Source organism: Hypanus sabinus, chromosome 10, assembly GCF_030144855.1.
Source record: "Hypanus sabinus isolate sHypSab1 chromosome 10, sHypSab1.hap1, whole genome shotgun sequence".
Classification (NCBI taxonomy): Eukaryota; Metazoa; Chordata; class Chondrichthyes; order Myliobatiformes; family Dasyatidae; genus Hypanus; species Hypanus sabinus.
This window is the reverse complement of record NC_082715.1, coordinates 166549803-166563702: the sequence shown is the minus strand read 5'-3', so window position 1 is coordinate 166563702 and position 13900 is coordinate 166549803. Positions and strand designations below refer to the sequence as shown.

The 13900-nt window shown below is 47.4% G+C and overlaps 1 long non-coding RNA gene across 1 annotated transcript in view; it reads right to left on the bottom strand.

Moving 5' to 3' along the window:
- Positions 1–12289, bottom strand: part of LOC132401307 (uncharacterized) — a 32144-nt gene extending 19855 nt beyond the window's left edge. The window contains exons 1-2 of the long non-coding RNA XR_009514545.1: positions 12201–12289; positions 4637–5115 (exon numbers count right to left, since the gene is read on the bottom strand). This is a non-coding gene — a long non-coding RNA (uncharacterized LOC132401307). The remainder of the gene's footprint in view (positions 1–4636; positions 5116–12200) is intronic.
- Between the last annotated feature and the right edge of the window lie 1611 nt (positions 12290–13900).

Here is a 13900-nt window from a genome sequence, read left to right as displayed (position 1 = left end):
AGAGAGGAGTTATAGGCCGGTGATCACACCAGGGCCATGGGAGACGGATAGGTGGGTCACAGTAGGGGGGGGGGGGCGGTGAAGGGAAAAAGACAAGTACTAGAGAATACTTCTGTGACTGTACCCCTTCACAATGAGTACTCATGTTTGAGTATTGTTGAGGGGACAGCTTACCTGGAGGATGCGGCAGTGGCCGTGCCTCTGGCACAGAGTTTGGACCTATGTCTCAGAAGGGTAAGGAAGGGAAGAGGAAGAAAATAGTGATAAGGGCTCTATAGTTAGGGCGTCAGACAGGCAATTCTGTGGACGCAGGAAAGAAACTCGGATGATAGTTTGCCTCCCAGATGCCAGGGTCCTGGATGTTTCAGATTGCATCCAAAATATCCTGCAGTGGGAGGGAGAACAGCCAGAAGTCATGGTACATATTAGTACCAATGACATAGGTAGGAGAAGGGAAGAGGTCCTGATAAAAAAGACTACCAGGGAGTTAGGAAGGAAGTTGACAAGCAGGACTGCAAAGGTAGTAACCTCGGGATTACTGCCTGTGCCACATGACAGTGAGAATAGGAAAAGGATGAGGTGGAGGATAAATGCATAGCTGAGGGATTGGAGCAGGGGGCAGACTGTCAGATTTCTGGTTCATTGGGACCTCTTTTGGGGCAGGTGTGACCTGTACAAAAAGGACGGGTTGCACCTAAATCCCAGGGAAACCAATGACCTAGTGGGGAGATTTGCTAAGACTACTGGGTGAGTTTAAACGAGAATTGTTGGGGGGTGGGAACTGAACTGAAGAGACTGGGGAAGAGGAGGTTGGCTCACGTATACAGAAAGCTTGTAGACCGTGCGAGAGGGAGGATAGACAGGTGATAGAGAAGGGGCACGCTCAGACCAATGGCTTGAGATGCATCTATTTTAACGCAAGGAGTGTTGTGAACAAAGCGGATGAGCTTAGAACGTTGATCAGTACTTGGAGATATGATATGGTCGCCATTACAGAGACTTGGATGGTCAAGGGACAGGAATGGTTACTTCAAGTTCTGGGTTTTAGATGTTTCTGAAAGGACTGGGAGGGAGGCAAAAGAGCTGGGGCCATGGTACTGTTGATCAGAGAGAAAGATGGACTCCATGGAGGGATTGTCTACTGTGTCTCTGTGGGTGGAGGTTGGGAACAGGAAGGGGTCAATAACTCTACTGGGAGTATTTTATAGGCCACCCAATGGCAACAGTGATATTGAGGAGCAGATAGGGAAACAGATCCTGGGAAGGTGTAATAATAACAGAGCTGTCATGATGGGGGATTTTAATTTCCCAAATATGGATTGGCATCTCCCTAGAGCAAAGGGTTTAGATGGGATGGAGTTTGTTAGGTGTGTTCAGGAAGGTTTCTTGACACAGTATGTAGATAAGCTTACAAGAGGAGAGACTGTACTTTATTTGGAATTGGGAAATTAACCTGGTCAGGTGTCAGATCTCTCAGTGGGAGAGCATTTTGGAGATAGTGATCATAATTCTATCTCTTTTACAATAGCATTGGAGAGAGATAGGAACAGACAAGTTAGAAGAACATTTAATTGGAATAAGGGGAATTATGAGACTATCAGGCGGGAAATTAGAAGCTTAAATTTGAAACAGATGTTCCCAGGGAAAAGTTTGGAAGCAATGTGGCAAATGTTCAGGGTATATTTGTGTGGAGTTCTGCATAGGTACGTTCTAATGAGACAGGGAAGTTACAGTAGGGGACAGGAACCGTGGTGTGCAAAGGCTGTAATAAATCTAGACAAGAAGAAAAGCTTACAAAAGGTTCAGAGAGTTAGGTAATGTTAGAGATCTATAAGATTATAAGAGTAATAGGAAGGAGCTTAAGAAGGAAATTAGGAGAGCCAGAAGTGGCCATGAGAAAGCATTGGCGGGCAGGATTAAGGAAAACCCTAAGGTGTTCTAAAAATATGTGAAGAGCAAAAGGATAATTCATGAAAGAATAGGGCCTATCAAGTGTGACAGTGGGAAGGTGTGTTAATGGAACCGGAGGAAACAGCAGACATACTTAATGAATACTTCACTTCAGTATTCACTACTGAAAAGGATCTTGGTGATTGTCATGACGACTTGCAGCAGACTGAAACGCTTGAGCATGTAGATGTTAAGCAAGAGGATATGCTGGAACTTTTGGAAAGCATCAGGTTGGATAATTCACTGGGACCGGATGGGATGTACCCCAGGCTACTGTGGGAGGCGAGGGAGGAGATTGCTGAGCCTCTGGCGATGATCTTTGCATCATCAATGGGGACGGGAGAGGTTCGGGAGGATTGGAGGGTTGCTGATGTTGTTTCCTTATTCAAGAAAGGGAGTAGAGATAGCCCAGGAAATTATAGACCAGTGAGTCTCACTTCAGTGGTTGGTAAGTTGATGGAGAAGATCCTGAGAGACAGGGTTTATTGGCATTTGGAGATGTATAACGTGATTAGGAATAGTCAGTATGGCTTTATCAAGGGCGGATCGTGCCTTATGAGCCTGATTGAATTTTTTTGAGGATGTGACTACACATTGATGAAGGAAGAGCAGTAGATGTAGTGTATATAGATTTCAACAAGGCATTTGATAAGGTACCCCATGCAAGGCTTATTGAGAATGTAAGGAGGTATGGGATTCAAGGGGACAGAACTGTGGATACAGAACTGGCTTGCCCGCAGAAGGCAAAGAGTGATTGTAGATGGGTCATTTTCTGCACGGAGGTTGGTCACCAGTGGTGTGCCTCAGGGATCTGTTCTGGGACCCTTACTCTTCGTGATTTTTATAAATTCCTTGGATGAGGAAGTGGAGGGATGGGTTAGTAAGTTTGTTGGTGACACAAAGGTTGGAGGTGTTGTGGATAGTGTGCAGGGCTGTCAGAGGTTACAGTGGGACATTGATAGGATGCAAAACTGGGCTGAGAAGTGGCAGATGGAGTTCAACCCAGATAAGTGTGAAGTGGTTCATTTTAGCAGGTCAAATATGATGGCAGAATATAGTATTAATGGTAAGGCTCTTGGCAGTGTTGAGAATCAGAGGGATCTTGGGGTCCGAGTCTAGAGGACGCTCAAAGCAGCTGCATAGGTTGACTCTGCGGTTAAGAAGGTGTATGGTGTATTGGCCTTAGTGAATCGTGGAATTGAATTTAAGAACCGAGAGGTAATGTTGCAGCTATATAGGACCCTGTCATACCCCACTTGGAGTACTGTGCTCAGTTCTGGTTGCCTCACTACAGGAAGGGTGTGAAAGCCATAGAAAGGGTGCAGCGGAGATTTAAAAGATGTTGCCTGGATTGGGGAGCATGCCTTTTGATAACAGGCTAAGTGAACTTGGCCTTTTCTCCTTGGAGCAACGGAAGATGAAAGGTGTATAAGATGATGAGAGGAATTGATCTTGTGGATAGTCAGAGGCTTTTTCCCCAGGGCTGAAATGATTGCCACAAGAGGACACAGGTTAAAGGTGCAGAGGAGATGTCAGGGGAAGGCTTTTTACTCAGAGAGTGGTGAGTGCCGGCAATGATGGTGGAGGTGGATACGATAGGGTCTTTACAGAGACTTTTGGATATGTACATGGAGCTCAGAGAAATAGAGGGCTGTATGTAAGCCTAATAATCTCTACGGTAGGGACATATTTGGCACAACTTTGTGGGCCAAAGGGCCTGTATTGTGCTGTCGGTTTTCTGTTTCTAATGAACCCATGAACACTTACTCAGTATTTTCCCTCTCTTTTGCACTACATTTTATATAGAATTTTATGCATCATTTCTGTAATTTATAGTTTTTGTTACTAGATATTGCAATGTACTGCTGTCACAAATTTCACCACATATGTGGGTGATATAAAACCTGATTCTGATACTCAGACACACACAGCTGGGCTCAGACAGACAACACTCCCACATAACTCTCTTTGTGACACCCTGCTTGCTGAGTGGCCGCCGGTATGAAGCTCAAACTGTTGCGACACCTGCCCTTTAAATTCATGGCTGAGGCTGTGTTGCATCCGTTCACTGTTTGCGTTCGATATTAAATGAATAGCATTGAATGGGAGGAAAGGTTTGAATACAAGAATAAAGATCTCCTCTGAAGGTATATGGGATCCTGGTGAGAGCGGACATGGAACACTGTGCACAGGACTGGTCTCCCTCCCGGAGTCCGCCTGTGGGATGAAGGGAATGAAGAGAATATTTCCCAGCTTGATTTGAGAGGTGAGGTAGTGTCCTCGGACAGATTGTACTAATTGTGCCTGTCTCAAAATCAGAGAAATAAGAGGTAGTCTGACTCAGACAGACACAGTCTCACAGAGTAGAGGCAGGAATGATGTTTCCTTTGGCTGTGGTGAGGAACCGGGGTCACAAAATCCGAGTTCACCTCAGCAGGACAGAGATGAGAAATTTCCTCACCCAGAGGGCAGTGAATCTTTGGAATTTTCTTCATAAGGTTTCTAAATTCGTAGGACAAACGTAGGGGCTCTGCGATGCTGGGAACTTTGCAGGGAAGTGGCACTGAGGTCAAAGTTCAGGCATGTTCTCAGTGAAAGGTAGAACAGGCGCAAGGGGCCGAATGACCTGCTCCTGTTTCTTATTTTTTAAAGTCCGAGTTTACCTTTGCTTCTTGTTCTCCCTTACCTTCAGCCTGTCCTTTTGCACAGGGGAACGCTCAGAGCACCGGAGTTCCATCGGCAGCCGCAGTGGGCCAGCTCCCGTATCCCAACAGTAGGAGGCCAATCCGGGAGGAAACTCCAGACAATAGGCCCCAAATCACAGCAGGCAGAGACTGGGCACCGTCTGAGTGGCTGAAACATCTCAAGGAATCTCCGCCCGAATCTTCACCTCTGCCATCGGAAGGATTCAAATCTCCGGCCACTGTTGCAGCCTTTACCCGAGGAGCTGCTCCCAATCTCGGGTCTCTCACCGGGTCCATTCATTCCCGATTCTAAACCCAGGTCTGCTCCGAGCGCTCAGCGACCTGCCCACTGACACTCCTCAGCCAATGGAGGCAAGAGTCTCCCAGCAGTGATCGCCGATTGGCTGTGAATGTATCTGAGGACGAGCTGCTGCCGGGAGCTGCAGATGTCGGTCACAGTTTGTTCTCAGATTCCCTGAGGCTCAAAGATCAAAGTAAATTTTATTATCAGAGTTCATATAAATCGTCGCAGACTGCCCCGAGAATCATTTTCCTACAAACACACAGAGAAAATCTACAGAATAGTAACTATATCTAGATCATTGAAAGATCAACCAGAGTGCAGAAGGTAACAAACTGCGCCAATGGAAATAAAATAAATAGCAATAAATGATGAGAACATGAAATAACCGCAGCGGATGCCGATGGATGTCCGGTGCACTCAGCGCTCCCCAGTTCAATCTGACAGGCCAAGAACGAACAAGGCGCAAAGGTAAACTCGTGTTTTAGAAAATAAGAAACAGAGCAAGCGTGGCCATTTGGCCCCTGGCGCCTCTTCTGCCCTTCACCCAGAACATGCTTGGCCTTTGACTTCAGCGCCACTTTCCATCACCGCTGAGCCCCAATTCAGAAATGTTGTGGAGATAATTGCAATAATTCACTGCACCGTAGGTGAGGAAATTTCTCCTCATCTCAGTCCCGCTGAGATGACCTCGGATTTTGAGTCTGTGATTCCTGGTTCCACACCCAGCCAGGAGAAATATCATTCCAGCCCTTAGGCTGTAAATATCCTGTGAGATTGTATTTCTCTAATTCTGAGACAGGAATATGATCTGTCTCAGTCAAACCACCTCGTTTCATAATTTAACTATGAAAATGGACAAGGGAGAGCCAGTGGATGTAGTGTACCTGGACTTCCAGAAAGCCTTTGATAAAGTCCCACATAGGAGATTAGTGGGCAAAATTAGGGCACATGGTATTGGGGGCAGAGTACTGACATGGATTGAAGATTGGCTGGCTGACAGGAAACTAAGAGTAGCAATTAACAGGTCCCTTTCGGAATGGCAGGCTGTGACCAGTGGGGTACCGCAAGGTTCGGTGCTGGGACCGCAGCTGTTTACAATATACATTCATGATTTAGATGAAGGGATTAAAAGTAACATTAGCAAATTTGCTGATGACACAAAGCTGGATGGCAGTGTGAAATGTCAGGAAGATGTTATAAGCATGCAGGGTGACTTGGACAGATTGGGTGAGTGGGCAAATGTATGGCAGATGCAGTTTAATGTGGATAAATGTGAGGTTATCCACTTTGGTGGCAAGAACAGGAAGGCAGATTACTATCTAAATGGAGTCAAGTTAGGAAAAGGGGAAGCACAATGAGATCTAGGCGTTCTTGTACATTAGTCAATGAAAGCAAGCATGCAGGTACAGCAGGCAGTGAAGAAAGCTAATGGCATGCTGGCCTTTATAACAAGAGGAATTGAGTATAGGATTAAAGAGGTCCTTCTGCAGTTGTACAGGGCCCTGATTAGACCCCACTTGTCGTATTGTGTGCAGTTTTGGTCTCCAAATTTGAGGAAGGACATTCTTACTATTGAGGGAGTGCAGCGTAGGTTCACAAGGTTAATTCTTGGAATGGCGGGACTGTCATGTGTTGAAAGATTGGAGTGACTGGGCTTGTATAGACTGGAATTTAGAAGGATGAGAGGGGATCTGATTGAGATATATAAGATTATTAAGGGATTGGACATGCTGGAGGCAGGAAGCATGTTCCTGCTGATGGGTGAGTCCAGAACTAGAGGCCACAGTTTAAGAATAAGGGGTAGGCTGTTTAGAACTGAGATGCAGAAAAACTTTTTCACCCAGAGAGTGGTGGATATGTGGAATGCTCTGCCCCAGAAGGCAGTGGAGGCCAAGTCTCTGGATGCATTCAAGAGAGAGTTAGATAGAGCTCTTATAGATAGCAGGGTCAAGGGATGTGGGGAGAGGGCAGGGACGGGGTACTGATTGTGTATGATCAGCCATGATCACAGTGAATGGCAGTGCTGGCTAGAAGGGCCGAATGGCCTGCTCCTGAGGCTCTTGTACCTTCTAACTGATTGCAGCAGCAAGAAACGAAACTGGCCTGTGTAGAGAGCCTGATCACACCTGTCTGTATCGTCGTAAAAGAAGTACAGTACTCTGTCGAGTATTATTGTCATCTGTGACCGCTTCCTACCCCTATTATCCTTCTCTGTGCGGCAGTCCCTGGCCCAACCTCCCCTCTTTCTACATTTTCTGCAAACCCTGTTTCTGCAATCCTCAGCCCAGTGTCCTCTTCATCTGCACTGATCCTGCCACCCTCTTCATCGGGACCACCACCGGGTTCACCACCTCCTTACTCCCGGTTCTCTGCCCAAACTGCAGCCTTTCCACAGGCCCTTTAAAGAGTCAATTGCACCTCATATTCATCAGAATTTAGGTTACCTGGGGCCAGGTCTGACAGCACCAATTGACTAAAAGGAGTGGGTAATCTTGGGTCTGAGACAGTTTAAAAAAGTCTGCACTGCCAGTTGGGTTTGCTGGAAAGTATCCTAAAAACCAGCTACAATGTACATAAGGGATTCGGTTTTTTTTGTTTAGACTTTGAGTAACTTGGCCAAAATCCCTGTGTTGTCCGGCTTTCATTGAAATGGGTTCCTTTACCTCAGCGACCCATTGTTCCATGGCTTTCATTACGTCAACCCTTCTGGTGGTTCCCGGTCACCTTCGGGTGTCTGCCTGGGAAGGGGGAACCCACTCCCTGTCCCTGCCCAAGAGGTTCCATATATAACCCTGAGGGGTGGCACAAGTCCCCGGGCAGGGTCTGGAAAGGGGAACCCACTCCCTGTCCCTGTTCGAGAGGTTCCATATGGAACACTGAGGAGTGGCAGAAATCCCCGGGCAGGGTCTGGAAAAGGGAACCCACCCCCTGACCCTGTCCAAGACATTCCATATATAACCCTGAGGAGTGGCGCAAGTCCCCGGGCAGGGTCTGGAAAGGGGAACCCACCCCCTGTCCCTCCCAAGAGGTTCCATATATAACCCTGAGGAGTGGCACAAGTCCCCGGGCAGGGTCTGGAAAGGGGAACCCACCCCTTGTCCCTGTCTGAGAGGTTCCATATTTAACCCTCAGTAGTGGCACATCCTCGGGCAGGGTCTGGAAAGGGGAACCCACTCCCTGTCCCTGTTCGAGAGGTTCCATATATAACCCTGAGGAGTGGCAGAAATCCCCAGGCAGGGTCTGGAAAAGGGAACCCACCCCCTGTCCCTGTCCAAGACATTCCATATATAACCCTGAGGAGTGGCGCAAGTCCCCGGGCAGGGTCTGGAAAGGGGAACCCACTCCCTGTCCCTGCCCGAGAGGTTCCATATATAACCCTGAGGAGAGAGACAAGTCCCCGGGCAGGGTCTGGAATGTTTGGCAAGTCTGTGTGAGCCGACTATGGAATAGTATTTGTTTTTCTCTCGAGTTGGCGGCATCACTAACCATACTCCATAACTCAGCGGGGTCTAATGTAGTGATGCCTCGATTCTGCCTGAGCCACGTGCCAGTGAGGGTAAGACAGGGTGATTTAACAGATGACTGTGGAACTGGTGCAGAGGGGCAGGGCTTCTGATTCCGGGATCATTAGTGAACAGAGGGACTGGACAACAGGGACTGTTTCCACCTGAACTCGCGGGGGCGGCTGCTGATATCCATGCGGGTGGGACTGCTATCGCTGTCCGAGAGGTTTTAAACTAATTTGGCAGCAGATCAGAACCGGAGCGATAGGGCTGAGGAGAATGTTGTTAGTTTTCAAACAACATACCATGGCCTGGTATGTAAACACCAAGATCTTTGAAAGTAAAATCTTACAAACAGTAGTGGGTACGGCCCAGTGCATCATTGCTAAACCCTCCTCACCACTGAGCACATCTCTAGAGAGTGCTGTCACAGGAAAGCAACAACGATTATGAAGGACTCTCTCCTACCACCCTCCACATAAAGGACATGCACTCTTCTCACTGTTGCCATCAGGATGAGGGTGCAGGATCCTCAGGCCCACCACCAGGTCAGAAACAGTTACTACCCCTGAACCAGAGAGCATACCTTTACTGAAATTCAGTAACCCCACCATGGAACTGTTCCCACAACCTCTGGACTTACTTTCAATGACTCTTCATCTCACGTTCTTGATATTTATTTCTCATTTATTTATTATTTATTTATTTTCCCTTTATATTTGCAGTTTGTTGACTTTTGCATTTTGTCTTTTGTCTGTCAGTGATTCTATTGTGATTCTTGCATTTGCTGATTCTGCCCAGAAATGAATCTAGGAATGTGCATGGTGTCAGATGTGTTCTTTGAGAATAAGTTCTTTTCCACACTTTAAGTTGTACATTTAAATTTGTGAACGTCTCTCTCAAACAGAAGAGTGGATTGTGAGCTCTAAAGATTCACCAATTACTGGGTAAATTATTTTGTTGTGATCTGAATAGTCGTCCCATCATTATGACCCCTCTTTCTTGGCACCTCAGTTACTGGAAACATTCCTGAATTTAACGGAGATTCCACTATTCTCTGTGTCACTTTTTCAAGTGGGTAAAAGAACACACACACACACACACACACACACACACACACACACACACACACACACACACACAGTCACACACACAGACACACACACAGACACACACACACATGGGTGACAATCATACCAGTGCTCAAGAAGAGCCATGTGAACTGCCTCAATGACGATCACCCAGTGGCACTCATATCTACTGTGATGAAGTGCTTTGAGGGGTTGGTCATGACTAGTACCAAGTCCTCTCTATGCATGGACCTGGACCCGCTGCAATTTGCCAATCGCTAAAATATGTCGACAGCAGATGCAATCTCACTGTCTCTCCACTCAGCCTTAGATCACCAAGACAATAGCAATACACAAGTCAGGCTGCTGATTACAGCTCAGCGTTCAACAGAATCAGACCCTCAATTTTAATACTCAGCAAGCTCCAAAACCTGCGCCTCTGTACCTCCTCCTGCAACTGGATCCTCACCAGGAGACCACAGTCTGAGTGGATCAGAAATAACACCTCCTCCTTGCTGACAATCAACACTGGCACAACTCAGCGATGCGTGCTCAGCTCTCTGCTCTACTCTCTCTACACCCATGTCTGTGTAGCTAGGCTCATCTATAAACTTGCCGACAACACAACTATTGTTGGTGGAATTTCAGACGGTGACGAGGAGGAGTACAGGAGTGAGATAGATCAGCAAGTTGAGTGGTGTCACAGCAACAACCTTGCACTCAGCATCATGAAGACAAAGGAATTGATTGTGGATTCAGGAAGGGGAAGTCGTGGGAACACACACCAGTCCTCATCGTGGGATCAGAGGTGGAAAGGGTGAGCAGTTTCCATTTCCTGCCTGTCAACATCTCTGAGGAACTATCCTGGGCTCAACATATTGATGCAGTTACAATGGAGGCACAACATCGTCGATATTTCATTCGGAAATTGAGGGGAATCAGTCTGTCACTAAAGACACTTGCAAATGTCTACAGATGTACTGTGGAGAGCATTCTAACCGGTTGCATCACTGCCTGGTGTGGAGAGGCCACTGCGCAGGATCGGAAAATGCTGCAGAAAGTTGTAAACTCAGCCAGCTCCTTCATGGGCACTGGACTCCACAACATCCAGGACACATTCAAAAGATGATGCCACAAAAAGTTGGCATCCGTCATTAAGGACCCCCCATCACCCAGGACATGTCTTCTTCTCATTGATAACAACAAGGAGGATGTATAGGACCCTGGAGACACACTCAATGTTTCAGGAACAGCTTCCTCCACTTCACCATCAGATTTCTGAAAGGCCAATGAACTCAAGAACAGCTCCTCAGTATTTTCCCTTTCTTTTTGCACAACATTTCAAATTTAATTTTATAAATCCTTATTGTAATGTATACATTTAATTACTATGTTTTGCAATGTACTGCTGTCACAAAACAACAATTTTCACCACACATGCTGGTGATATTAAACCTGAACAGGAGGAAATCTGCAGGTGCTGGGAATTGAAGCAACAACACACACAAAATGCTGCTGGAACACAGCAGGCCAGGCAGCATCTATAGGGAGAAGCGCTGTCGACGTTTCGGGCCATCTGGGTCCATGTTCTCAGCCCAAATCATCGACAGTGTTTCCCCCTGTAGATGAGGCCTGGCTTGCTGCGTTCCACCAGCATTCTGTGTGTGCCGCCTGATATTAAACCTGATTCTGATACACAAACATACACAGCTGGGCTCAGACAGACGTCGCTCCCACATTCCTCCCTTTGTGACTCCCTGCTTGCTCCATGGCCCCTGGTATGAATCTCAAACTGTTGCAACACCTGCCTTTAAATTCATGTCTGAGGGTGTGTTGTGTCTGTTGACTGTTTCAGTTTGATATCAAATCATAGCATCGAATGGGAAGGAAGGTTTGAATGCAAGAATAAAGATCTCCTCTGAAGGTATATGGGGTCCTGGTGAGAACGTACATGGAAGACTGTGCACAGGACTGGTCTCCCTCCCAGAGGCAGCCTGTGGGACGAAGGGAATGAAGAGAAGGGTTCCCAGATTGATTTGGGGGGTGAGGTAGTGTCCTCAGGGAGATTACACTGACTCCTTGTCTCAAAATTAGAGAAATAACAAGTGTTCTGTCTGAGACAGACACAGTCTCACAGGGCATTGCCAGGAATTATATTTCTCTTGACTGGGAGTTGAACAAGGGGCCACAGACTCAAAATCTGATGTCAGCTCACAGGACTTAGATGCGGTGAATCTTTGGATTTTTTCCCACAAGGTTTCTAAATTCAAAAGGCATACTTAAGGGCTGAGCGATGCTGGGAACGTTGCAGGGAAGTGGCGCAGAGGTCAGACATGTTCTGCGTTAAAGACAGAACATGCGCAGGGGGCCGAATGGCCATACCTGCTGCTGTTTCCTGTTTTCCAAAGCACGAATTTACCTTTGCGCCTTGTTCTTCCTTGGCCTTCAGCCTGTCCGATTACACAGGGGAACGGTGCGAGCACCGGAGAGCCATCGGTGACTGCTCCGGATCCCAGCAGCTGCAGACAGGTCCAGGAGGCAACTCCCAACACCAGGCCCTGATCTATGGCGGGAAAAGTCCTGGCACCCTCCGTGCAGCTGAAACATCTCAAGGAATCTCCGCTAGTCTCTTCACCTCTCCATCGGCCGGAAGGACTCACTCGGCCGGTGTTGCAGTCTTGCCCTTTACCTGAAGTGTATCTCCGGCCTCTCCCCGGGTCCACTCGCTCTCAATTCCAAACTTCGGTCCGCGACGAACGTTCAGCATTCCACCCGCTGATACTCAGCCAATAGGCGCAAGACTCTCCCAGCCGTGCCGCTGATTGACTGTGTCTGAGGACGGGCTGCAGCCGGGAGCTGCAGATGCCAGTCACAGTTCGTTCTCAGAATCAAAGGAAGTTCCCGGAAACTCAAAGTTCAACGTAAATTGTAATATCAGAGTATAGGTAAGTCACCACATAAAATCCCGAGAAGCATTTTGCTGCGAAAATACGGAGATCAGCAGAATATTAACCATAACTGGATCAGTGAAAGATCAGCCAGCGTGCAGACGACAAGAACTTGTGCAAATGCAAATATATATAAAAAAAATAAATAATAAGAACATGAAGTAACCGCAGCGGCTGCCAACGGATCTCTGGAGCTCTCACCGCTCCCCTATGCAATCGACACGCTGAAGGACAAGGGAAAACAAGGCGCAAAGATGTGCTATCAAATAAGAAACGGGAGGAGGTGCGGCTATTCGGCCCCTTGCGCCTGTTCTGCCCTTCACTGGGAACATAAGACCATAAGACCATAAGTCATAGGGGCAGAATTAGGCCATTTGGCCCATCGAGTCTGCTCCACCATTCCATTATGGCAGATCCTTTTTTCCCCTCCTCAACCCCTGTTCCCGGCCTTCTCCCCGTATCCTTTGATGTCATGTCCAATTAAGAGCCTGTCAATCTCTGCCTTAATGACACACAACGACCTGGCTTCCACAGCTGCATGCAGCTACAAATTCCACAAATGCACCACGCTTTGTCTAAAGACATTTCTCCGATTCTCTGTTTTGAAAGGGCGCCCCTCTATCCTGAGGTTGTGCCCTCTTGTCCTAGACTCTCACGCCATGGGTAACATCTCTTCCACATCTACTCTGTCTTCCTGTTAACATCCAAAAGGTTTCAATCAGATTCCCCTCACCATTTTGAATTCAACCGAGTACAGACCCAGAGCCATCAAACGTTCCTTGTCGCATAACACTTTCATACCTGGAATCATCCTTGTGAACCTCATCTGAACCGTCTCCATGCCTGACCTTTGACGTCAACACCACTTTCCCACCAGCGCTGAGCCCCAAGATATGTCTATTAAATTTAAAAAGCTTGTGAAGAACATTCCAAAGATTCGCTGCACTGGTGGGGAAATTTCTCCTCATCTCAGTCCTGCTGAGGTGAACTGTGATGTTCAGTCTGTGAATCCTGGTTTCACAGCCCAGCCAGGGGAAACATCATTCCTGCCGCACCCCTGTCAATATCCTGTGAGATTGAGCCTGTCCCTTTTACTTCTCTAATTCTGAGACTGGCCCAATGCCATCGGTTTCAGTCAACCCACCTTTGATTTCACTCACTTTGATACGGTTATTGGTTCTGGGAGTATTCGACAGACAGTAAATGAGTGCAGTTATCCTCTGTTGTTCGCGAGCCTGATAATCGAGGGGAAACTGTTCCTGAACATGGTGTTGTGAGTCCGGAGGCTCTTGTAACTTCTACCCGATTGCAGCAGCGAGCAAAGAGCCTGGCCCGGGTGGTGAGCATCTCTGATGATGGAAGCTGTTTTGCTACGACAGAGTTTCATGTCGATGTGCTCCAGTGGTTGGTTGGGCTCCACCCGTGATGTACCGGGCCGAAT